Source organism: Tamandua tetradactyla, chromosome 3 (assembly GCF_023851605.1).
Source record: "Tamandua tetradactyla isolate mTamTet1 chromosome 3, mTamTet1.pri, whole genome shotgun sequence".
NCBI classification, from domain to species: Eukaryota; Metazoa; Chordata; class Mammalia; order Pilosa; family Myrmecophagidae; genus Tamandua; species Tamandua tetradactyla.
In genome coordinates this window covers 61,775,090-61,800,364 of record NC_135329.1, presented here as the reverse complement: position 1 = coordinate 61,800,364, position 25,275 = coordinate 61,775,090, and the positions used below count along the sequence as shown (strand labels likewise).

Genomic DNA, 25,275 nt, shown 5'->3' with positions numbered 1-25,275 from the left:
TGTTTGTTTTATGAGCATAAAAAAAGTAAATGAATGCATTTTCAAGTGTTTATGAGCCATGAATCTTCATCACTGCATACTGTGCCAGGTATCTTTTTGTAAATTTTATAATATTGATTTATAATTTGCAGTACATAGTGAAATTTTCACTCTTCCTTAGGATATCCTATCCTTTTAAATGCTTTGGTGATTTTCACAATATATTGATAGGTACGTAGATAGATATATTAAATGTAAGATTGATTCTAAGTTTTCTGATAAGCATTTAAAAGAATTTATGGAAATCTGAGGCTCAGATTTTTTTATTTTGTGGGAAATTTATCTATGAATAATGCAAATAATTATTAGATATAGATATGTTGGCTTTATTTGTAAATTGTAATTTTGGGGGTGGGCCGCGGTGGCTCAGCGGGCAAAGTGCTTGCCTGCTATGCCGGAGGACCTCGGTTCGATTCCCGGCCCCAGCCCATGTAACAAAAACGGAGAAACAGAATACAATAAAACAAGAAAATGTTTAAAAATGTTTCCCTTTCTTCCTTCCTTCCTTCCTTCTATCCTTCCTTCCTTCTCTCTGTCTTTAAAAAAAAAAAAAAAAAAAAAAAAAATTGTAATTTTGGTACTGAGTAGAATTCTTAGAAATATTCATTCAATTTATCTTCCAATCTTTTTGTGTACATTTTAGACAATACTATCTTATTATTGACTTTATTTCATGTAGTATGTGCAATGTCAATGTGCTTCAAAGATGATATTGTATATTTGCATTGTTTTCTATTCTGCTGGTCAGTTTAGATAGTGAATTAACAGTTTGTATTTTGAGATTAAATTATATCTTGTCTTTTTTAATTTATGCAATCTCTTCCATTTCATTTAGTTCTTCTCCTATCTTTATTACCTGTTTCCCTCTGTTTATTTTGTGTTTTGCCCTCCTTTATAACAATTAATGATTTGATCATTGTAGTATTTTATTAAGATATATTATAATATGTCATTGATATTATAGCAATTCACATATATAAATTCAGATAACTTCCAAACAATATATTTCCATTGTATTATGGCTAGCATTTAATCTCCAAGTCTTTTCCAATACTACTGATCATTTCTAAACTTAATTTGTAGCATGCATTTTGTTGTGCATGAATCAGTAACCCATTGTGCCTAAAATTTGCATTTATTTAATGACCACTATTAGGCCTTCATATCTATTGTTTGGTGAAATGTGCTGGTCATAAAAGTTTAAAATGTTCTAAAATTTAATTGCATAATTTGTTTTTCTTTAGAGAAAGTATACTTTATTTTCCATAGAAGTTTTTTTATCAAAACTATGATTTACCAATTCTGCCTTTGACTGTGGCATGACTTTCCATTTACTTAAAATTGTATTGTAATTACTTTTATTGTAATGTTTATATTTTATTGACATCCTTCTCTTCTGGGGACCTGTGAATTAAAAGATGAATATTCTCACACATGGATACTACTGTGGTGGTAGGACAGACAAACCATCTCCATGGTGATATCCCATAAAAGAAGGGATGACCAAGAGTCACTTTGAAGAACTGACCCACAGGGAATATGATCTCCAGCCAAGACCATTGTTCTGGCCTGCCCATCTCTGATGAGCAAATGCTGCTTCCCAGAAAAGGGACTCCCTGCCCAGTGCCCTTGCTGATTCTCTCCTCAGGGGTCTGTGTCCACTGAGAATATTGACTTGCTGGGCTTTATATCCATGATGTCCTCTCATTGATCCAGGGAAGGTAAATGCTGGCTGTATGTGATCAGCCTTGTGCTCCTGATATTTGGCAGGCTGTGCTGGCTTATCTCACAGCAGCATCTGTAGGCTTCCTAGACATTGCAGGTAATGGTAAACTCAACATACACATATTTTCCAAGTCTCACATGGCTCTTGTTTCTTTTTTTATGTTTGCCAAAAGAACCACAAGCCTAGGATCCACATATGCAAGCAGTACTCATCTGCAGGACTCCAGGAGGAAGTAGAAATTCGGTATCCATTCATAGCAGCACTATTCGCAATCACTAAAAGATGGAAACAATCCAAATACCCATCAAGAGATAAGTGGATTAAAAATGTGGTATATACATAGAGTGGAATATTATGCAGCAGTAAGACAAAATGACATCCTGAGCCACATGACAAGATGGATGAGCTTTGAAGACATAATGCTGAGTAAAATAAGCCAGACACAAAAGGGTAAATAACATATGATTCCACTTTCATGACCATGGTAAAGGTAAAATCAGAGCCTTATAATACAGAATATAGGGTTCCAGAGATAAAAAGATGCTTGAAATGAGTGAACAGTTAGCTAATGAGGTTGAACTTACTTGTAAGGGAATAGACAGAAATGAGGGCAGTTCACTAGTGGCTCAATAAGTAATATTACTCTGTTGAATGTAAATATGATTGAAAGGGGTATAGACTCATGTGTCTCAACAATTAACACTACAAATATAAACTAGTTTTGTATGCAGTAGTGCAAAGATATGATCTTGTAGAAAGGATGTATAATTTCAGGGTTAAAGGGGGAAATGATATCACATGCTCTCGGCTAAGTTTAACAGGAAAACATTAACAGTACTGTGGGAATACCAGGAGTATATAATGGGGGAAAGGGCAAGAGTTAAGGGGAGGTTTGAATTTTCTATTGGTGAGGATGAATTTATTGGCTATTGGAGTAGTTAGGATTTTCTAGAGAAACAGAATTAACAGAAAATATTGGTAAAGTTAAAACTCATTAAAGTATCTCATGAAGCTGTGGAAACATAGATTTCCAAACTCTGTAGGGCAGGCTGTGAAATTGACGATTCCAATGGAGGGTCTGGATGAACTCCACAGGAGAGGCTCACCAGTCAAAGCAGGAAGTGTCTGACTCTTCTGAATCCTCCTTAAAAGGCTCCCAATGATTAGATAAAGTATTACTTGTTAAAGAAGACACTACCTTGGTTGATTACAAATGGAATCAGCTGTGGATGTAGCCAATGTAAGCATGATTTAATTCTATGAAATGTCCTCATAGTAAAAGACCAGCCACTACTTGCCCAACCCAACAAGTACCACCACCTGGCCAAGATGACACATGAACCTGACCATGACAGTCCACCCCTTGTCAACTTGACAGCTATTCTCATCACCTTAAACCATATTTAATTTATAAATAGAAAACAATAAAAGACACATTTTTCCTAACCTAACAATGCTCAACTTTTCTGCATATAACTGGAAACAATTAAATCTCTCCAGAATAGGCTGCAAGTTCTTGGGTAATATTCATTCTTAAACTTCATACCTTACAACTAAATAGTATAACATGTACAAAACAACATTACGCTCCTCATACTGATCACAGGGTCATAGTTCACATTTATCACTACCTTCTTCCACTATCCACTCCATGTTCCCTTTACCCTCAACAACATTTCAGCTTGCCATGGTTCTTTGCCTGGTGGGGTGACCCAAACCTTCCATCCTGAGGTTTCAGAGTCATTGGTAGTCTTACCTGGCTTGTATTGCTGCAGTTTTCCATTGATTTAAATCACAGGTCATGCTTGTCCTCAGGCATCCCACAGGACATAGCTTATTTTCCATGAAAATGCTTCCTTACCTCCTTTGGGTTGTTACAGTCCTTTTCCCCCCTAAGAGTCAGGGTCATTCACCCCAGTCATTAAAGTAATCCCCTTCTTGGCTTGTTGATCCAGGGACATGAGTAGCCCAACATGACCAGGTGGAAGCCTTAGATTCAAGTTCAATGGAGTCATTGTTGTTTCTCCTAGTGGAAGCACTACCCCTTATGGAAATAAAACTTGTAGACCATCAGAGCTCAATGTTGCAGAGATAGGGAACAAAAATTTTCCTAGTGGATCACTAGGAGTAATAATGGATGGTACCACCCCCATTTCCATGCCTTGCTTCTCAGACCCTTCAATCCTGGCTATGGAAGAAACACCATGCAGAAACTGATTCAGACCATAAAATGCCTCTTGGAGAGCACACAATACCCAGGCCTGCAAGTATTGTAACCTAGTTAGATCAATAACTGAGTGTGCAAAAAAGGCATTCCACCATTCTATCAACCTAGCTGCATCAGGGTGATGGGGAACGCAGTAAAACCAGAGAATTACATGAGCATGTGCCCATTCCTACACTTAATTGCTGTGAAGTGGGTAACTTGATCAGAACCAATGCTGTGTGGAATACCAAGACATTGGATAAGGCATTCCATTAAGTCCAGAGATGCTAGTTTTGGCAGAAGCATTTCATGCAAGGGAAGCAACCCATATTCAGAGTATGTGTCTATTCCAACTAGAACAAACTGCTATCTCTTCCATAATGGAAGAGGTTCAATGTGATCAACTCCTTCTATGTAGCCAGCTGATTACCTTGAGGAATGATGCCATATCAGTGACTGAGTATGGGTCTCTGCTGCTGGCACACTGACTACTCAGGAGTGGCTGTAACCAGGTCAGCCTTGTTGACTAGAAGTCCGTGTTGCTGAGCCCATGCATGACTTCAATCCCTACCACCATTACCATTTTTTTCATGAACTCATTGGGCAATGACAGGAGTTTCTGGGGAAATAAGCTTACTGCTATCCATGGAATGGTCATCTTAACCACTTAATTATTAAAAGCATTCTCTGCTGAAGTTACACTCTGGGGTGCATTCACATGGAACACAAATATTTTCATGTGTTTAGATCTCTCAGAAAGGTCTATCCACATCTTTTCCCAGATCTCTGTCACCAATCTTCCAATCATGCATTTTCTAAATTCCTATCTAGCCAACAAATAACAACAGCCCATAAGTAGATGCTCAAATACAGCTGAGACCAGTTTTTCTTCCAAGGACAATAAACAACCAGATGCACTGCTTGAAGTTCCAACTACTGGGAGGATTTCTCCTCACCACTGTTATTCAGGTACATTCCAGAAAGGGGCTGCAGTGCTGCAGCTGTCCACTTTTGGGTGGTACCTGCATATCATGCAGAACCATTTGAAACCAGGACTGTGTTTTCCCTTCCTCAGTCAACTCACTCTAAGGAACTCCCCAGGAGGCCATCTATCTGCTCTGAGAAAGAGAAGGTAATGCTTGGAGTGCAGCCCATGGGTTCTTGGGTCACTTCTCATGTATCTCACTTGTGCCTTCACGATGTCGTCTGGTCCTATATCATATATACCATTTCTATTTTATAATGGAGTGCTGCACATGCTAAACTTTATGGCTTGGTGAGTCAGACAACACCCAGCCCATGAAGGTAATTGTTTGATGGTAACTTGGGCGGCATGGTTAAGAATTCAGTCTCTACTGAGGCCCAGTATTAAGCCAAAAAGCTGTTACTCAAAAGGAGACTAGTTATCTGTATTAGATAATAATGCTTTGCTCCAAAAACCTAACCATCTACATTGTGATTCACCTATAGAGGCTTGTCTAAGTCTCCAGAAAACATCTCTGTTGACATTGACACTTCCAACACCATTGGATCTACTGAATCATATGGTCCAAGTGGAAAAACAGCTTGTACATAAGCCCCGAACTATTGGAGGGAATCCTCTTTTTCAGGTCCTCACTCAAAATTAGCTGCTTTTCTGGTCACTTGATAAATGGTCTGAGTCGCACACCCATGAGGATATGTTGCTGCCAAAACCCAAAGAGATCGAGTGCACAGTGGTTCAGTGGTATAATGCTTGCCTTCCATCCAGGAAACCTGGATTTAATTCCCCGACCATGCACCCCCAAAACCAAACAAACAAAAAACAAAAACAGACAAATAGCAAAACATCATGGAAATCCAAAGAGACCACCTTGGTGTTAGGCCTCCTTTTTGGTCATAAGAGTGGCTACATCAGCAACTTCTCTTTCACCTTAGAAGGAATATCTCAAACACGTCCTACACCACTGGACCCCAAGAATTTCTCTGAGGTAGAAGGCCACATGCAAATGGCTTAATAATAAGTCCGGAGCAGTTGCTTCTTCTTACTCACTAGATTAAATCAATGTGATATGATCAATATAATAGACCAGTGAGATGTCTTGTGACAGGGAGAAATCAATAAGAGATAGATAACATAGGACTGGGGAGTTTCACTGATATATAATAGTGAAAGACTAATACTGATCTTGACAGATGAAAGCAAACTGTTTCTGGTCGTCCTTACTAACAGTCATTGAGAAAAAGTATTTGCCAGATCCATGGCTGCATATCAGGTACCAGGGAATGTGTTGATTTGCTCAAGCAATGATACCACATCTAGAACAACAGCTGTAATAAGACCCAGCTCCTGGTTGAGTTTACTAGAATCCATTGCTGTCCTCCAAGACCCATCTGTTTTCTTCACAGGCCAAATCAGAGAATTGAATGTGGATATGGTAGGGATCACCACCCCTGCATCCTTTAAGTACTTAAGAGTAGCACTAATCTCTGTAATCTCTTACTATAATTATTACTATCTCCAATTTACTATTTTGCTAGGTAGGGACAGTTCTAGTGGCTTCCACTTGGCCTTTCCTACCATAATAGCTCTCATTTGCTAAGTATGTCTATTCCAATTATGCATACTAGAACTGAGAACTACAGAATGGGTCTGGGACCCAGTGGACCCATTGGGAGATGGAGATAAATGCCCTTCGGTCACCTGATATCCATGAGCCCCCACTCTGATTGGTGGACCAGAGTGACATTTTGTGTCCTCTGCAATTAATGACAGTTCTAAGATTTCTTTAAAATTGTCATCATTTTCTTTGCCCCAATGCACAATTACCCTGTTAAAATACTGTAGATCTTCTTGGGGTAGGCTCAGAGGAATATTAAGAGTATAAATCTGTGGCAGTGTTAACAAGGCCCTTCCCCAAAGGGACCTGGCATTCCCCTCATTCAAGGGGCCCTGGGTCTATAAAATGTCTCATTTCAGGAAATTGATTAAGGGACTGTTACTCTGTTTTTGTTATTCAAATTAGACTTCTGCTCACTTGACCTAGAATCTTCTGCTTATATAGCTCAAACACGAATTTAATAGACTGCCTATTTTTTGTACTTCTGGGTACCCCTTACCTACTATGCAACACCACAAGGCTTTGTGTGTTAGATTATTAGACTACTGCTTTGAGTCTTCTGTCTGTTAGGGTAACCAAGCCCACCTTCTCTTTGTTGTTTAGGTGCTACCACTTGGCTTCTCCCAGTAGGGGATCCAATCATCTGCATTTGTGTTTAAGAATTCCAGCTCAGTGACAGGAGTTCCCACAATATATCAGACCTACAAAGAAGAGTGACTACAAAGCTCTTTAGGGATGATTGAGGTAGTCTCAAAAAGTTATTTCTCACAGTTCTAGTCAAAGGTTTCTCCTTTGGACTTTCCTGCAGTGTATGAACAGACTTTCCATGATAAATTTACTGCAACATTTCAAAATCTCTAAGCCTCTGGATCCCCTCATCTACATTATACCAGGGCAATTCTAGCATTTCAACCTCATGTAATGTTGGCCACCTTTTTTTCCATGTTTCATTCAGCCATCGAAACAAACTGTTAGTGCCTTCTCTAACCCCTCAGCTGTATTTTGAAAACAGAATCTCTGCTTAGTGGGCCCATATCCATAAATTCAACCTGATCCAACTTTACTATCCTTCTATCATTACCCCATACCTTTAAAATCCATTCCCACATATATTCCCCTGATTTCTGACTCTATAAATTGGAAATACCATGCAGTTATTTTGTAGTATAGTGCACCTCCTCATGGGTGACAATATGTACCTCAATTTTGGGGGGCTTTGTTGGAACTTCAGTCTAGTTAGAGGTCTGGAAAAAAATAGGGATTGTGTGGTTGAGTCATAAAAATAGAGTGGCTCACAAACCAATTATATCAGGGCATTCCTTTGAAGTTTCATGCAGTGAAACAGGATTAATCACTCCAGGTAGAGGTATAAGGGTTGTTCCCCCATGGGGGTTACTTGTTTGCTTCACAGGCACTGAAGTGTTAATCTCTTCAGATGGAAGTTGGGTAGCTAAACCCCAGGACTGACTGGAAGTCAGGAAGCCATTTTCCTCAGGGCAAGTTGGAGGTGTGGAGTTTATGTCCTCAGGGCAATATATTACAGGGTAATTTAGAAAACACTCAGCATAATCTAGGGCTTCCATGTCTGCATAGCCATCATTATCAATCCATATGTCAACAAAACCATTTCTCAGGGTCCTACTACTTTCCTATCAATGCCCTGCAGATACTCTGCAAGGTTGAGATTTCAGTTTATGCTGAAAGTTGTTACTCTAACCATCAGGCTCTGTGTTTGATTTTCAGAGATCTCAAGTCTGTGGCTACAGGAAATAAGATTGTCCTTCAGGGCACTCAGAGAAACTTTTACATCTGTCATCCTGTGCATAATCTTCTAATTTGAATCCTTCAGCTCATCCTCTCCCCCCACTGTACCCAGCATATCTAACAACAACCAACCAACATCTTTATAACTCTTAATTACGCAAAGCTCCATAAAGGTGTCAAACTCATTATCAACCAGAACCTTAACCCCATAAGCAAACAATCAGCAGAATCAAATGGTGATATTTTGACCATCTCTTTTGCCATCTTACCCTATGAACTGATGGTCAGTGTCATCCTGATTGTGGAAAGAGACATTAATGCCTTTGAGTCTAGCCAGAGTAGAAAACCAGTTGTAAAAAAGTGTTTTTAAGATTCTGTTTCTCTAGAACCACTCCCTGTATCAAGCTCTATTAGTTAAGGTTATTGAGAAAAACAGAATCAGCAGGATATATCTCTAAAAAAAAGTGTCCCACACAACATGTGAATAGAAGGGACCACTATCTGTAGGGGAGGCCATGCGCTGACAGTTCCAGTGAAGGTCCTCAACTAACTCTCAGGAGAGGCTGGCTGAATGAAGCAGAAAGAGTGTTTTCTCTCCTGAATCCTCCTGAAAAGTCAGTGATTAGATTATGGGTGGCTTATTGTAGATGACACACCCCTTAGCAGATTGCACACACAGTTACCTGTGGATTCAGTCAGTGTGGTCATGATCAAAGTCCATGAAATGTCCTCCCAGCAACAGACAGACCAGTGCTTGACCAACCAGAAAACCAGGCACCAATGCCTGGCTAAGTTGTCATGTGGGTCAGACCATTGCATCCCCATCTTGAAGGTGCCAAAACCCTCAAGGTAGATGGCAGCTGTGCTGAAATGCTAAAGGCAATGTGAAGAAATAAGGAACAATGGAGAGTGGTAATAATTTGAATTACATGGGAACTTTTCCACATACCAAAGTTCCTGTTAGAAAATTTAAGTAGAGTGAAGACTTTGTAATGAAGAAAGGCATTACAAGCATTTTTTGAGGGGGAGAGGGCTGCATGAACATAATATTTTCTTATCACTTCAGCAAAATCCCTACAGCATAATTTCTCTATGTATGGTAAGTATATATGTAACTTCATAATAAACTCTAAAATCATATTCCAAGATGTCTAGCCTTTTTTTGCTTTCTTACATACATTTGATGAATTACCTTGTTTCACTGTATCCTCATCGGCACTTAGTTTTATCATTATTTGGAATTCAACAATTTTCATATTAATTGATTAGGAACATATTATTTCTATTTTAATTTGCATTTCCATAATGACACATATCTTTAAAAATTGTCTGTGAAGTTTTTGTTCATATATAAGTCCACTTACTCAGTTTTGTTAATTTTGCTCAATTTTATATGTGCTAGTGTATGAATGATAGAAGTCCTCAGTGATTATCTGACTCACCAATACCCTCAATCGGTGTATTGTCTTTTCATTTTATAACAGTGTCTTTCACAAAAAAATGCTACCCTTACATTTCATATTTTCCATATAGATCATTTTATTAACATATATATAGCTACATTCAAGGTTAGCAATTATTTTTCCAAATGTTCCTAATTAAAGGCCACATACAAAAACAGTGTTTATTTAGGCTCTATCTGTTACAAAGAGCCATTATTTAACTAAGTTACTTGAAATCCTTTTGTATGGAGTATTTGTCCTTTATCTATCATTAATTTTATTTATTCAAACATTAATAAGGATAATGCAGACTCATGGATATTTAATTAATTTGTCTCAGTAATACTGATTTTTTTTTAACTCCATGAAGATTCCCTACTGAACTTGTGTTAAAATTTCCTAATGAGGTCCCTTGAACTGAGGTTAAAAGCAGCATTTTTCTCATGTACCTTTTGACAGACATAATTACCTAGTTGGAAATCATGAAGTGTCTGTTTAGTAAGACTTGTTGAGGAGGAATCCTTAATCTGTTGTTTCTAAGTCTTGTTAAATGCATAAATATATTGAAATAGTTTCCAATATATTCATGGGAAGAGTCTATGAGCAAGGTTATGTCAATGAAATTAAAGCTGAAGTATTGCTAGTAAACCCCTAGTAGCCTGAAGAGGCAGGAAAATATTGTTCCCTACATATTTCAGGTTTTGAGCTTTCAGAATTTCAAGACAGTATATTTCTGTCATATTGGGTGATAGAATTTGTGATATTTCATTAAAACAGCCCTATAATACCAATACAATCTGTAAAATGGTCTTCATTTACATATTCATGTATTTCAGGTGTTTCCAAGTCTTAATCTCAATGACAAAGCCAATAGACTTTAGATTGAGTGAAAATGGCTTCAGGTACACTTGGGATATGACATACATAATTCTTGGCAAAAGAGCTTCACAGTGATGGGTTTGCAGAAAGGACAAGCTGATTAAAGTCAGAGTGGCGATCACTGTTCAAGAAGCATCTCTCCTTGAAAAATTGCTGGAAAGCTGCATCCTGTTCTGAATCCTGGGTATATGGTTGATATACTGTTAGCCAACCATGGTGGAAAGCACAGAAAAACTCCATCTTCTACTCAGACTATGGCTCTAAGTATGTAACCTCATCTCTATTTGCTCAATCAGATAATAACTAAATTGGAATGTGCCACAGATATTCTATGTGTGAAATATAAAGTATAAGCCCAGACCCTTAGGTAATCAACAATGTTATTAATGAAATTACAACCTCCCAGAAACAAGAAGAATCCTAAATGAGTTCTCATCTCAAAGCATGGCGGTTACACAGGGAACACCTATTCTATTTCACTTCTTGACATGCACACTTGTGTACGTAGGGAAGGTGATCTCTCTCATGGTCCTTTTCTTCACTTCTGCATTAACTTATTTATATAAACTTCAAAGCCATTTACTCCTGGTTGTGTCATGCACAAAACTTGAAGTTTTCATATTATAAACTGGCTAAATAAAAATGTTTGTTTAGTGAATTGCATATTAAGTAATTAACATTCCTGAGTGAAATTGACAAGAAAATAAATTGAGCTGTATTAACAGCACATGTTAGTATTCTGTTTAGGACCAGGGCTCCTGTGTGTCAGTGGAGGGGAAGAAACAACATCTGACATCCAGATTACTTACCAAGTGCTCACCTAGGCTTTCATAAACCCACTAATGTTGATCCTGGCTTAAGAGGTTGATGGGCTTGAAGATGGAATGATGTAAGTCCTTGCACATAGGGAAGAAAATGCAATAGAGTTGTCTAAGATTCTGAGAGTGAGCCTGAGTTGCTAGTGTCTGCTCATCTCTGAAAGGAACAACAACAACAAAAATGGAGCTTAAAGTAGCTTTGGACACTAGGGAGGTTTTTAAATAAACACTGCTATGAACAGCCAATTTAAATTAAATGATATCTCTGTATGTCACCAGCGATGAAAACAATAAGAAGATGCAACGACTGTGTCCCATGGGAGAATGAAAAGTTTGTGGTAGGTTCCATATTGAGGATATAAGAAGATCCATCCTTTGGGTTTTTATTGAACTCCAAGGAATATGCAGAAATCCTTGAATGGAAGAATAAAATTTTATCTATTAACAATCTTTAACTCATGCCCTAGGTATAATTAGATATGATGATGAAGATAACTTTAATTATATTTTAATTAATAAAAGTAGAGGAGAATATCTATACTGTGTAGACTATAACCATTTCAATTGCACATTGTAAGATATTCTACAGTATAAATTAGAATCCATTAAGTAAATAACACATTTTCCATAATCTAAATGTAGTTACCCCCAAAACTTCACCCATCATTTCACCAAGAATATGAGTTGTCAACTCACCAACTCCAGGGAACATGCAAGGAACATCCAAGTCTGCAAACAAACCAACTGATATTTGATGACACAGCCATGTATTTCTTTGCAGAGTAGAGAATGAGGTGAAGGCCAAGAAAACCTAGACAACAAGTGGTGCTCAGGACTCATTGACAATGTGGGCAGTTACAAATGAAGGTTGATGTCTGGCTTCATCTCAGGTTCAGGAACTTCTTCACCATTTAACAATTTCCCAAGGGAACCTCTGCTGCTTTATGATTCTGTGCTTCCACTGAATGTTCTCTAATAATAATTACAGTGTCATTGTAATATAAGTACATATTTCCACATGCTCACATGGCAGACTGTCTTTTATGGAATTAGAAATGCCTTTGCCAGTGGCCACCATGATCTTAGTTCTGAGAATCTCAAAGTGAACTGGTGTGGCATTTCTTAACTAATATAACACAGTGGAATTCCCTGACCAAGACAATCAATCAAGAGTCTATGTTAGGTTCTGTAAAGTATAAGTCATAATTGAACCCCATATCTGATTTTCCTCTTTCAGCAAAAATGTCCACTTTAGAGTCCACATGTCCCCGTATTTGGAGGAATGGGAGGTTTAGTTGGAAAGACATACTGTTTTATTTTCAATGGGGAACATAATTGTATTTGATTCTCTTTGATGACCTATTTATAGCATCATGTGTGCAGTCTATGAACATCATAATCACTATGTTTATCTTAGTTGCGCTGCTCCTTAAGTATTTTATCTATTGTGCAATAGAGCTTCTTTCTCATTACTCAACATTAGTGTAGAGTGAGTAGATTTATAATTTTCTTGTTTCTTTCCAAAGACAAATGTATATGGGTACACAAAGTTCCACCCTTTCTCCACATTATCTTTACTTTCCATGTAGAAAGGTCAAAAATTTCTATCTTTTTAATGTGTGGGTGGCAGAGGAGGATCCTGCACACCCCAAAGCCTGCAGAGACCACCAGAAGTGTTTCTAGGAGTCGGGAACTGTCACTGTCACTGTCAGTGAATGCTAATTAAAACTTATGATTTGTGGTGTTCAGAATTAGAATTATCCTTAAGCAAATACATTTACTCAACCTACTGTAACTTCATAAATAAAGTTGTTACTGAGGATTGAAAACAGAAAAATGGATGATATAGTAACTCCAAATTCCTATCCTTCCTTGAATACATCTAAAAGAGTGAAACTTTCAGAACTAACTTTTCTTGTGATCATATGTATGCGTAGGTCTCTGCTTCCCTGGAAGTAGAGACACATTGATATTTCCCACAAATAATATTTGATAAATTTTTACATCTGTCTTTTGGACTAGTTCATTCAAATCATTTCTTGCTCTGGAACAAGAGATGTGGGCTAGGCAAAATTCAAAACCCAAGGAGTGGGTTGTGTTCACTGAGGACCCAGAATCCTGTTCCCATGTAAGTATGGAGATAAGGATGCCCACCCTCTCCCATTCAGCTTTAGAATTGTGCATATTCTTTGAGGCCAAAAGAAAGGTTTATTTTGTCTGGAACCTAAATTTTCTGTAGCACATAATCCAACTCATCCTATCTGTATATCTCTTTTGAACAACTTAAATACAGGGAGCTCAGGATAAGAATGAGGGCCTTTAATCCTGTATAATTTAATGTAATGCCTGGGTACATCCTAGAATATATTAAGCAGATAATCAAAAAGTACTGGCAAAGTGCCTTGAGAGATGGGAGAAGAAAGATGAAACCATTAAACTTTGGCATCAGGAAAACCCCTAATACCATGTCAAACAATAGGGACATTGAAATCAATAGGCTAAGCCATTGACCTTGAGACTTAGTCTTGTGAAGCTTATATAGGTAGCAGAGAAGCTTAGCCTAACTATCAGTATGCCAAAGAGTTACTTCTGGGGGACCTCTTTTGTTCCACAGATATGGTTTCACTCTCTCTAAGTCCAACACTGCAAGTGAAATTATTGCCTTCCCTCCTGCATGGGACATGACATCCAGGAGTTTAAGTCCCCTGGTGGCATGGGAGATGACTCCAAGGGATGAGTCTGTCTCTGTCACCATAGGATCAACTTTCCATTTTGATGAAAAGGGGGAAAGCAGTGTAACTAATAAATTATCAGTGGCTGGGACAGTTCAAATGGAGTTGAGAGGTTACTCTGGAGGTCACTCTTATGCAAGCTTCAATTAGACATTGCTACTTATCATAACTTGGCAAAACCCAAGCAAAATCACTCCAGCCAATCATAAAGAACACCTAGGGCAATATAAAAGAATCTAAAAAGTTTCCATGGACGAAGGTAACTTTCCAGAAACCTAAAACCTCTATATGGGTCGCTGTTCCAGATAAGTCCTGAAGTGTGGGGACAATATTAAGAACCTAATTAAGAGTCCAAATATATATACCTGAACATGATGAAAAGTGATACCAATGATAATGTGCCATATACTTTATAGAACACATGAGTTTTTTTTTATGTTTGTTGTGAAAAGTAATGACAAACTTACAAATCAAAACTATTTGTCAGTTCTCCTATAGTTCTGATACTAAAATTTTTTATGTCAGATTTACTGGAACTAAAAATGGTACCAATAGGAATATCTTAGCTCCAGAGACTCTAGGAGAAGACCTGTTTCTTTTCCTTTTTCAAGTTCTGGAAATGCATTCCTGTAACTCTCTGGGTTCTGGCACCTTTAACCACCTTCAAAGCAAGCAGTAAAGTATCTTATTTCAGTAGTCATATTTTTTTGTAATTTTCCTGGAACCCAGAATCCTTGTCACCTGTTTATAATGATATTTGTGCTTACATAAAGGGCCTGCATCAAAAGCCAATACAATCAAATATCAAGTTCTTCAGTTTAAACACTTCTACAAAGTCCCACATGGCAAATAAGTTAGCATTCATAAAATACCTGTGTAAGGAAAAAGTTATACTTTAGGCTTCCTATTTAATCTATTTCCTTGCCCATGAATTCCAGTTCCCAGGTATCCCAAGGAGCCCAAGACCCATTCTCTTTTCTGTTAAACAGGAAGACTGTGTGTATGTGAATTTCGGTATGTGTGTCTTTTATGCTTAATTTTTTGTCATAAGCACATACATTATTCAGCTATACCTGTTAGTATATATGTTTTACTTTACCTTATTTATTTTTGTAAAATAGATGTATATGCATAAGAACTCAGGGTAACAACATCTCTTGAAGTAGAAGACATGACTACATCTGGTTCACACAGAGGGCAATTTGCTTCCCTGCGATCCTATGAGTAACAATATGCTTGCTGAGTGTACCCATGGAGTAGAAACAAGGACCTCTCCACATGTAGATGAAAACCCATCCTTATAAGGTAATGACATTCCACAATTGGGAAGGCTAGTGCTTCTGTCTTGTGGACTGGGTGGGTACAAGGAGAAAATGTCATGTCCTGGCCTTGGCAACCATAGATGTTTTTCTTCCTTGATGCGTGCAAATTTCTCTTCCTGCCAGAGTGACTGTTGCAAAAAGAAAAGACGGTGAGGGTTTAAGTCACTTACTATGCTTGAACTTGTCCACCGCTCTCCTGTGTAAGGTACAGCTGTAGGAGCCAAATCCTTGTCAGTAAATGTCTTCACACTCCCTTGTGATCAACTGAAATGCCTGTAGTTTCTACTTCTATTGTATGGATTGTTCAGTACTCAGTTGACAATCTGAAATAAATGATAAGCATGGGAGTCAGTTGTATTTCATAACCCAAGTCTGTCCAATCTAACAGAATCTGCAGTCCAGAGATATGACCAGGGACAAAACTCCATTACATCTAAAATCCAAGACTGTCTTGGGAGTAGCCAGGTACCACTATGTAAGAATCACTGTGATAGAAAGCAGGAGGAACACAAACAAAAATGTCTCCAAGCTATTGGTACAAGAGCTTCAGAGGGCTTTCAAGATCTATGGTGCATTCCTATCTGCCAGTGGTGAAAACCTCCCTGGAAATGTGGGACAGAAATCCTAGTATGAGCTAGATCTTAGCATCAACTGGTTGAGAAAATCTTCTCAACCAAAAGGGAGGAGAGAGAAATGAGACAAAATAAAGTGTCAGTGGCTGAGAGATTTCAAATAGAGTTGAGAGATTATCCTGGAGATTATTCTTATGCATTATATAGATATCCCCTTTTTCCAGGTGTATTGGAGAGGCTACAGGGAAGTGCCTGAAACTGTGGAGCTGTGTTCCAGTCATGTTTCTTGAGGGTGAGTGTATAATGATATAGCTTTCGCAATGTGACAGTGCGATTGTGAAAACCTTATGCCTAATGCTGCTTTTACCTATGGTATGGACAGATTAGTAAAACATATGGATTAAAAATAAATAAGTAATAACAAGAACGAATGTTAAAAATAATAATAGGTGTATACATTGGGGGAATGTACCTATTTCAAATTACAGAATATGGTTAACAGTTATATTTTAATATTCTTTCACTAACAGTTAACAAATGTACCACATCAATACTATTGGTCAATGGGTTTGTTTGGGGGATATAAGGGGTATGGGAGAATTTGGGTTTTATTTTTCATTTTTATTTCCTTTCTAGAATAGTGAAATGTTCCAAAATTGATCATGAGAATGTATGCACAACTATGTGATGGTATAACTAAGTGATGACTGCATACTTCCTGTGATCTTTATGATGTGTGAGTGTATTTCAATAAAACAGTATTAAAAAATCTATGGTGCACAGGGATCAGCTGATGAGCCCATGCAGAGGGAGGCTATTTCAGTGCATCTTGAATAAACCTCATGGGTACACTTACATCTGTAAATGTGCATGTATTTGTGCTCATTATATGTGCACACTCATTCCTGTTACTCCTTGGGTGGTAGTATGTTAGTGTGTGAGCTAGTGTTTCTTACCATGAGTGCTGCTGTGTGCTAATTTTGGCATATCAGTGCATATGAGTCTTTCCATATGTGTTAGATCATGAGTGTTACCATCTGTGTCTGAGAGTGTGCTAGTGTGTGGGTTAGGATTTACAGAAGTGAGTGTGTATTAGTTTATGTGCATTAGTGTAAATATTCATATGTGTGTGCATGTTATCGAATGCTAAAATGTGCTTGCGGTTTTGACTTTTAATCCTTTTGTAATAGAATTATTTTAAAAAGAATGCAAGACCTTTTGTTTTTCATATGATTTCCAAATTTTTCAACAAAAATCACATACTACAAAAATACACCTGAAGACTTTGATTTCTAAATTGGTGTCATTTCAACATATGACTTTTCAACTTTTTCATGGATAATAACTCAAGTTCACAAATGTCTTTGTAAACTCTGATCAAACTTATTTACATGCAGTTATGTGGATGCCACACAGTTCAACCCTCTGTGCTGATAAGTTTTTACTCCCTTAAAATACTGTGTTCCCTTTGTGATTTCAGGGGAATGAAGTAGGTCCTCCTTTGGCTGACTGTACTGATCAAACTCAAGGTTGATGGGACGTTTCTCAAATTCTTGGATGTCCAAGAGACTGAGAGAACCTTCTCGACCAAAAGGTGGAAGAGTAAAATGAGGCATAGTGTCAATGGCTGAGAGATTCCAAACAGAGTTGAGAGGTTATCCTGGAGGTTATTCTTACACATTAAGTAGATATAACCTTGTTGTTCAAGATGTAATGGAGAGGCTGGAGGGAATTGCCTGAAGATGTAGTGCTGTGTTCCAGTAGCCATATTTCTTGATGATGATTGGACAATGATATAGCTTTCAAAATGAGACTCTGTGAATGTGAAAACCTTATGTCTGATGCTCCTTTTAGCTACTATATCAACAGAAGAGTAGAACATATGGAATAAAAATAAATAATAGGGGGAACATATGTTAAAATAAATTCAGTTTGAAATAGTGGTAAATGAAAGCGAGGGGTAAGGGGTATGGTACGTATAGTTTTTTTCCTCTATTATCATTTTGTTTCTTTTTCTGTTGTCTTTTTATTTCTTTTCCTAAATCGATGCAAATGTACTAAGAAATGATGAATATGCAACTATGTGTTGATATTAAGAATTACTGATTATATATGTAGAATGGAATGATTTCTAAATGTTTTGTTAGTTAATTTTTTTAATTAATAAAAAAATTATTGGATGACAAAAATAATAATAAGCACACATATTGACTCCAGGCAAAACTGCAAAGCAACATCTTGAAGGGAGAGACTGTGACCACTCTTGGACAAAGGAGTATCTGTCCTGAAATAGACTTAACACCACTGTCAGGGCATTTGATATTGAGAGGATATCCAACATTGAAATTCACCTTCCAGGATTTTTCCTCAAATCTCAATTTTCAAATTGCACTTCAGAAAATACTTATTTGCAGAACTCAGTGGATTCTGATGACCAGCCTTGAGAATACTTTCAATTCACTGGGACCTGGATGTTCAGTAAAAATCACAGGTGATCATGACTATAAGTAAGGGAATACTCATTTGCCAAATCTCTTCAAACAAGATGAATTCCTGCACTTATAATTATACCTAGAGCATCACTATAGAACCCTACAGAAGAAAATGATAACCTCAAAACTTATCCAAACAGTCATGATATATTCTGGGATATATAAAGGCAGAGTTTGGGTGGACCATGGTGCCTCAGCAGGCAGAGTTATTGCCTGCCATGCTGGAGACCCGGATTCATTTCCCACTGCCTGCTCATGTTAAATTTTAAAAAAAGCAAAGTTCATACTGTTTCCTATTGCATACCTGAAGTACACACATGATTTTGCTTATCTACACAAATTCAAATAAGTGGTGATATAAAAATTCATTTAGATCAAACATAAGGTTGCATAATTTTCCTCAAAAGAAAGTGTCAGAGCACATTCTAAATATTAATGAAGAATTTACAGAATAATCATAAAAATTTCCCTCATTATTGGATACAATATCAGTCTAAGAAATGCATTATATATTTTATTTAAAACAACAACAATCCTAATAAAGAAATTATTTGTAGAAGATGGAAGTGTCCTTGAGTAAATATGACCGGATTTATGACTACAAAAGTGAAATTGGTAATAATCTTGATTTTTTTTGTTCAAGTTGAAAAATAACATTTAATAAATTGTACGTAAATATATATTGCAATTTTGGGATAACAGTACAAACAGCTTTAAGATTCTCTATGCAAACTGCAAATTATTTTCATAGCCTGTCATGAATGCTGAATCATCATTTTAATATGGCACTTTGCATTTCCTACTAAGTTATCTATCTTTAATAAGGGGAGGACTTTTAAAGAAACAACCCAATAATGAGGCAAATGTTTTTGAGGAAAATTCAGGATATAGTTAATATGTAGATAATGTATGTGAGCATGATGTGACAAACCCTTAAGTCCTTGATATTTCCCTCTGTTATCTACTATTTATCTATTATTCACAAAATAGAAAAGAAAATATAAGCATTGAATTATAGATAAATTCCAAGTTAATTTTGCATTCTGCCTACTGATGTCTTATGTACTGTTAAGTGCACATATTTAAAAATAATGTCATGACATCCACAAAATTATACATTACTGGGCTAACATTTAAATATTCTGAACTTACACTTGTCTGAATAAAAAAGTGTAGCTTTCCCTTTAAATAATTTTGAATGCATTTTTTAAAATTTGTTGATCGGTTTTCATTATTTTAATCAGTTTTATTTAGTAGCTTATGGATCAGTTAACATTTTTCTAAGGCATAATTTTAAGTCTACTTGTATTTTTAAGGAATATGCATTGTCTAGCTCTGTGCATATTCATGCCTGTGTGTACCTGTGTGTGCATACCAGACAGCACACATTAATGACACTTACCTTTCTAACTTGGGGAAATATGTATTCATTTACTTTGTGAAACTCACTATGTGCCAGTCAATAACCTCTGATAAGTTTATGGAGTATAACCTCCATCTACATATATACACACTTTTTTTTTTACAGCAACCCAGTTTATTACATGCAGATTCTTCTACATTGTTGCTAACAGTTCACTGGTTCAAAATTACTAAAAAAAATTAAAAACTATACATTATGTAAACAAAACAAAAATAAGACAGCCTAGTTCTTTGTACATATAGATCAGTACAGTTTTTTAGAGATTTAGGAATATCTACAATTTTATACCATGGGCTGCATTTTCACAATGCATATATATATATATATATATATATATTTTTTTTTTACAGAAAGAGAAATAAGTTTACACTAACGACACAGAATAAAATTCAAGATGCAGTTTCACTCTTTTCTTCTCTCTCTCTCTCAAATTGTTGTATCTGCCAGTCAAAATTCTGCTTAAGACTACTGGGAATATTTAATCAAAGTGTTTCCTTTACACCATTTAACAGAGGGTAACAAAACTTAAGCTGATATTGCTCTCTCTAAAATTCTGAATTAGCAACTAAGACAATAATATTTGAAAGTCATTTGGAGCTGAAACTTACTCAGAAATGTCCTGAAAAAGTCCCTGAATGTTGTCTATGACATTAGTTCAAGTTCAGAAAATTCATCACCATCTCCAGTCATATTGTCTTACACATGAAAACCAAAAACATCAGTAGTAGGGGCAGGATATAAAATACACTTCTTAAATTTTGCTGATTTATGGTCTCACAACAGCACTACAAGTAAGGTAATCATCCTATTTGATGGGAAAATATCAAAATGATCAACTCCTTAAAGTCACAAAGCTCAGAATGGTCGGCATGGAGGATGAGGAAACACCTCCAGGACAGAGACTGATTGAGTCTGGGGGATAACTTGAAGTCAGCCATTTGTTACCATGGTAATCTTCCCTGCCAGATGCCAGCACATTTATCACATCATGGGATTGGAAGAAGAAAGTTAAACATGCATTTGATTGTCTCTCAGAAAGTCTGAATGGAAGCCAAAAAACAACTACAGTCATGCATGGACTCTTCCTACAGGAATGCAAACACCTTGGCACAAACACTCAGGAGAACAAGCTTGGGGCTACATAGGTTGATACTCACTTCTTTAAATAGCAAATAGAAATGATCTATGAATTGATCCTTTCCCATTTTAATAGTTGACCCCCATCTCTTAATAAAAGAAAATTTACAATTGAATATGCTGGAACACCTTCTTGTCTCTTCTCAAGCACACACATCTCTAATTAAGAGGACATAGGAAAAAAAGCCTCTCTTTTTCTCTAATCTCATTCCTTCATGACAAGAATGGCAAGTGTTAGCTAGCATACCTGGTAAGGACATTCAGTTAGCACATTCTGTCTGTTGCTATGTGGCCCTTAAAGGCTTAATCTTTTTAATTCTCAGACCAGTTCTAAGAATTTATATGTATCATGAACTCAGTTCTGAAATGGATAGGTTATCCAATCCCTAGAGATCAGGGCAATGAGGCTGAGGCCTATGTAATACATTTCCCCTGCTCAATTTTTCTAGCTGCCAGAATGTGATATACCAGAAACAGAATGGCTTCTAAAAATTGAATTTATTGTTACAAGTTTACAGTTCTACACTGATTAAAATTTCCAAATTAAGTAAGTCAATGGAAATTTCCAAATTAGGTATCCAGGGAAAGATACCTTTGTTCAAGAAGGCCGATGATGTTCAGGGTTTCTCTCTCAACTGAAAAGGCACATGGAGAACATGGTAGCATCTGCTGGTCTTCTATCCTGACTTCCTGTTTCATGAAGCTCCCCTGGGGGTGTTTTCCTTCTTCATCTCCAGTCAGGGGGCTCTATAGTTTTTGCAAAATGGTTCCCTTTTAAAAGGGTCCATCCAGCAACTGCACCTTGAATAGGTGGAGACACCTCTACATGGAAACCATCTAATCAAAACTTACTATGCAAAATTGGGTGGGTCACATCTCCATGGATAATCAAGAAGCTCCCACCCACTGATATTGAATGATAATGTAAAAACTTGCCTTTTCTGGGGTACACAAGATTCAACCCTTTTGGCCCCTAAAAAGACATGTTTTTTTTTTCCAAATGCAAAATACATTCATTCCATCACAATATCAGAAATCCTTAAACAGTTTCAGTAAACAATAAAAACACAATACATCATCAGAAAAAGTACAGAATTTCATCAAATTTAGTTGCAGGTATGGTCTTTTCTAAGGCCAAAGTTTCCTCTAGTTCTGGATCTGTAAAACAGAACAAGTTATTTGTTGCCAACATACAAAGGGGGGACAATCATAAGATAAATACCCACATTTACATAGGGAGAAATTGGAAGGAATGCAGGGGTCACCATAACCAAGTGTTTCAAAAATCTGCAGGGCAAACTCCATTAGATTTCAAAGTCTGAGATTCATTTATCTTTGGAGCTTTATAAAATGGTAATCCCACTCTTTCCAAGGGCCTACACAGTGGCACACCTCTCTCTGAGTGCACCATTGGGGGACATTGGGGAGACCAACTTTTGTTCAGCTACTCCCTCTCCAGACATCAGGGCTGCACCCAGGCTCTATGCCATTTCCAGGCAACATGCTCAAGCCCTCCTTGTGTTGGCCAGCAGGTTCTCCCCAATCCCCAAGGAATGTGCTCTATCCTCTCTGAGACCTGAAGTGGTATAATTCACTTCATTGCATTGGAAGTCTGACTCCTTACTTTGGGACAAACTCACTCTTTCCAAGTACTGAAGCAGGTCCCTTCTCCTGGCCAAATTCACTTGTCTTCAAACCTTAGTCACCGTGGTTTTTCCTGTGAAGACATTTTGCCTTCAGTTTATCCCTTTTCTGGAACTTTGGCAGTGGCTCCATTTACACAGAACCCAAAACACTCTTGTTGACTTTCTAAGCAATATGTGTGGATCATGCTCATCAGCCAAAAGAGATTAATAAGTCCTTCCTGGATAATTCCATCTTCAATCCTGACTTTTTCTGTAATGGTTGATTGTCCCCATGATTCATTATATCCTCATGTGAGGCATTATTCTCTTCGGTCTCCCTTTCTGGAAGCTGAGACTTTCAGACTACGAATTTCTAGTTCCTTTATATCCAAGAGTCCATTTTTTATCTTATCACTTTCTTGACAGATTTCACTATAAACTGCAAGGAGAAAACAAGCTGAACTTTCCACATTTAGTTCTGATGTCTCCTCTGTTAAATAACAAATTAATGGTTTTTAAAATCTACCCTCCAGCCAAAGCCACTAGTCAATTTTGCCAGATAGTCTGCATTTTAAAGCAAAGATCACTTTCCTTCCAGTTTTCAATAGCACACACCTCATTTCTGTATACAGTCTTCTCAGAGGTATCTTTAGAGTCCACATTTCTACAACTGTGTTTTCAAAGCATTCTAGGCTTTCTCTATCAAGCTCCTCACAACTCCTTCAGAATCCTCTCCTTATCCATTTAAAAAGTAGTTCCAACATTTTAGGTATTTGTAAACCACAGCATCACTCCACTACTCTGGTACCAAAAATCTGTGCTAATTAGCTAGCTGCCAGAATGCCATATACCAGAAGCAAAACAGCTTTTAAAAAGGGGAATTTATTCACTTGCATGTTTACAGTTCTAAAGTAGTAAAAAATGTCCAAATTAAAGCAAATCAATAGAAATGCCCAAATTAAGGAACCCAGGGAAAGATACCTTGTTTCAAGAGAGCCAATGATGTTCAGGGTTTTTCTCTCAACTCAAAGGCATATGGCAAACATGGTGGCATCTTCTTGCTTTCTCTCCTGGCTTCTTTTTTCATAAATCTCCCCCAGGGGTGTTTCCCTTTGTCATCTCCAAAGGCCTCTGGCTGCTCAGGCTCCATAACTTTTTCCAAAATGGTTACCTCATAAAGGGCTCCAGCAAGCAATCCCACCTTGAAAGGGTGGAGACACCTCTCCATGGAAACCATCTAATCACAAGTTACTACCCACAATTGGGTGTCACGTCTCTATGGATAATTGGAAAAGCTCCCACATTGCAATATTGAATGATGATTAAAAACTTGGATTTCAGGGATACACAAGATTTAAACTGGAACGCTTCCAAACACAGACATGGCCTCTTACTTTGTTTTGAAACCTGAGTCCATAGGTGTCAGTCTGTATAAGATGTTGGACAATCTTCTCCAACTCCCCCTTCTTCTTGGTTGAAAAACTGCAGGATCATCCTGCACACATGATTCCTGGACTCCTACATTGCCAGGCTTTACTCCAATCTCCTACAGCTAATTGTCCCTTCCTGTGAGTACTTTGGTGTAGGACATCCCACAGGTATGAAAGGAATCAGCATACTGACGTGGCTTCACCTTCTCCTTCTGCTCTCTCAACTGGGGATTTTTCCCAAGTTACATTGATGGGGACTGGTCCTAGGCTGTGTGAAAATTGGTCAGATTGTTAGACTGATGGGGTGCCACTCAGCACTTCTGGAATAAGTATTGCCTGGACCCGTCAGCCTCCAGGGAATGACCAATGACCCTGCATACACAGCCATGTATTACTGTGCATGGAGAGCACATAGGCACAGCCAAACTGTCTTTTAGCAGAAAATCTGGGTTGGATATCAGGTCTTGTCTCTTTTCTGTAAAAAAAAAAGGGGGGGAGGGTTCAGTGGAGTTGGCATTTTCTTTGAGTTTCCAGGTATTCTTCTTGTCACTAAGCAGACTCCTATCCTAGTGTTTCTTTGTCCTTCCTGTATAGATGAATCTTGTCCCCTTTGAAATCAAACATCAAGATGCTGTGTTCTCATTTATAGAGACAAAACTTGACAGGATCCTATCACATCAGGAAAAAGATTACCAATGTGGTGTCAGCCAAAAATATACACTCATATCCATCAGAGTGCAGAATAAAAATAGACAGAAATACGTTTTTATTATATTTTTGTATGTAAAGATGGGAAAGCTTCAGGAGATTAGAAAGCATGACTAATTGCAGAAATACAAATATTCACTTCTTTTGTATTGAAGAAGGGTAAATTTTCAGAAATCAAGATATCTATCAAATGAAAAATCATTAAAAAATTTCCAATAATGGAGGGTCTTAAAGCGGTGGTACACAAAAATAAAGTTTCAAGTCTTCACATGGATTCTGGAGTTTTAAAATTGAGATTTAGGAGATAAATATATTCACAGGGGGTCCATAAGTCACAATATAAGAAGGCTGGTATCTGAG

The 25,275-nt window shown here is 37.4% G+C and overlaps 1 long non-coding RNA gene across 3 annotated transcripts in view; it reads right to left on the bottom strand.

Annotated features, from left to right (window-relative positions):
• LOC143676108 (uncharacterized) overlaps positions 1-23,922 on the bottom strand; it is a 65,359-nt gene extending 41,437 nt beyond the window's left edge. The window contains exons 1-4 of one of the 3 annotated variants that reach the window (XR_013171820.1): positions 23,759-23,922; positions 18,452-18,567; positions 15,699-15,851; positions 12,177-12,285 (exon numbers count right to left, since the gene is read on the bottom strand). This is a non-coding gene — a long non-coding RNA (uncharacterized LOC143676108). Of the gene's footprint in view, positions 1-12,176; positions 12,286-15,698; positions 15,852-18,451; positions 18,568-23,758 lie in introns of those variants that run through there. The other 2 variants (XR_013171821.1, XR_013171822.1) reach the window with 2 other exon arrangements.
• Positions 23,923-25,275: the final 1,353 nt, after the last annotated feature.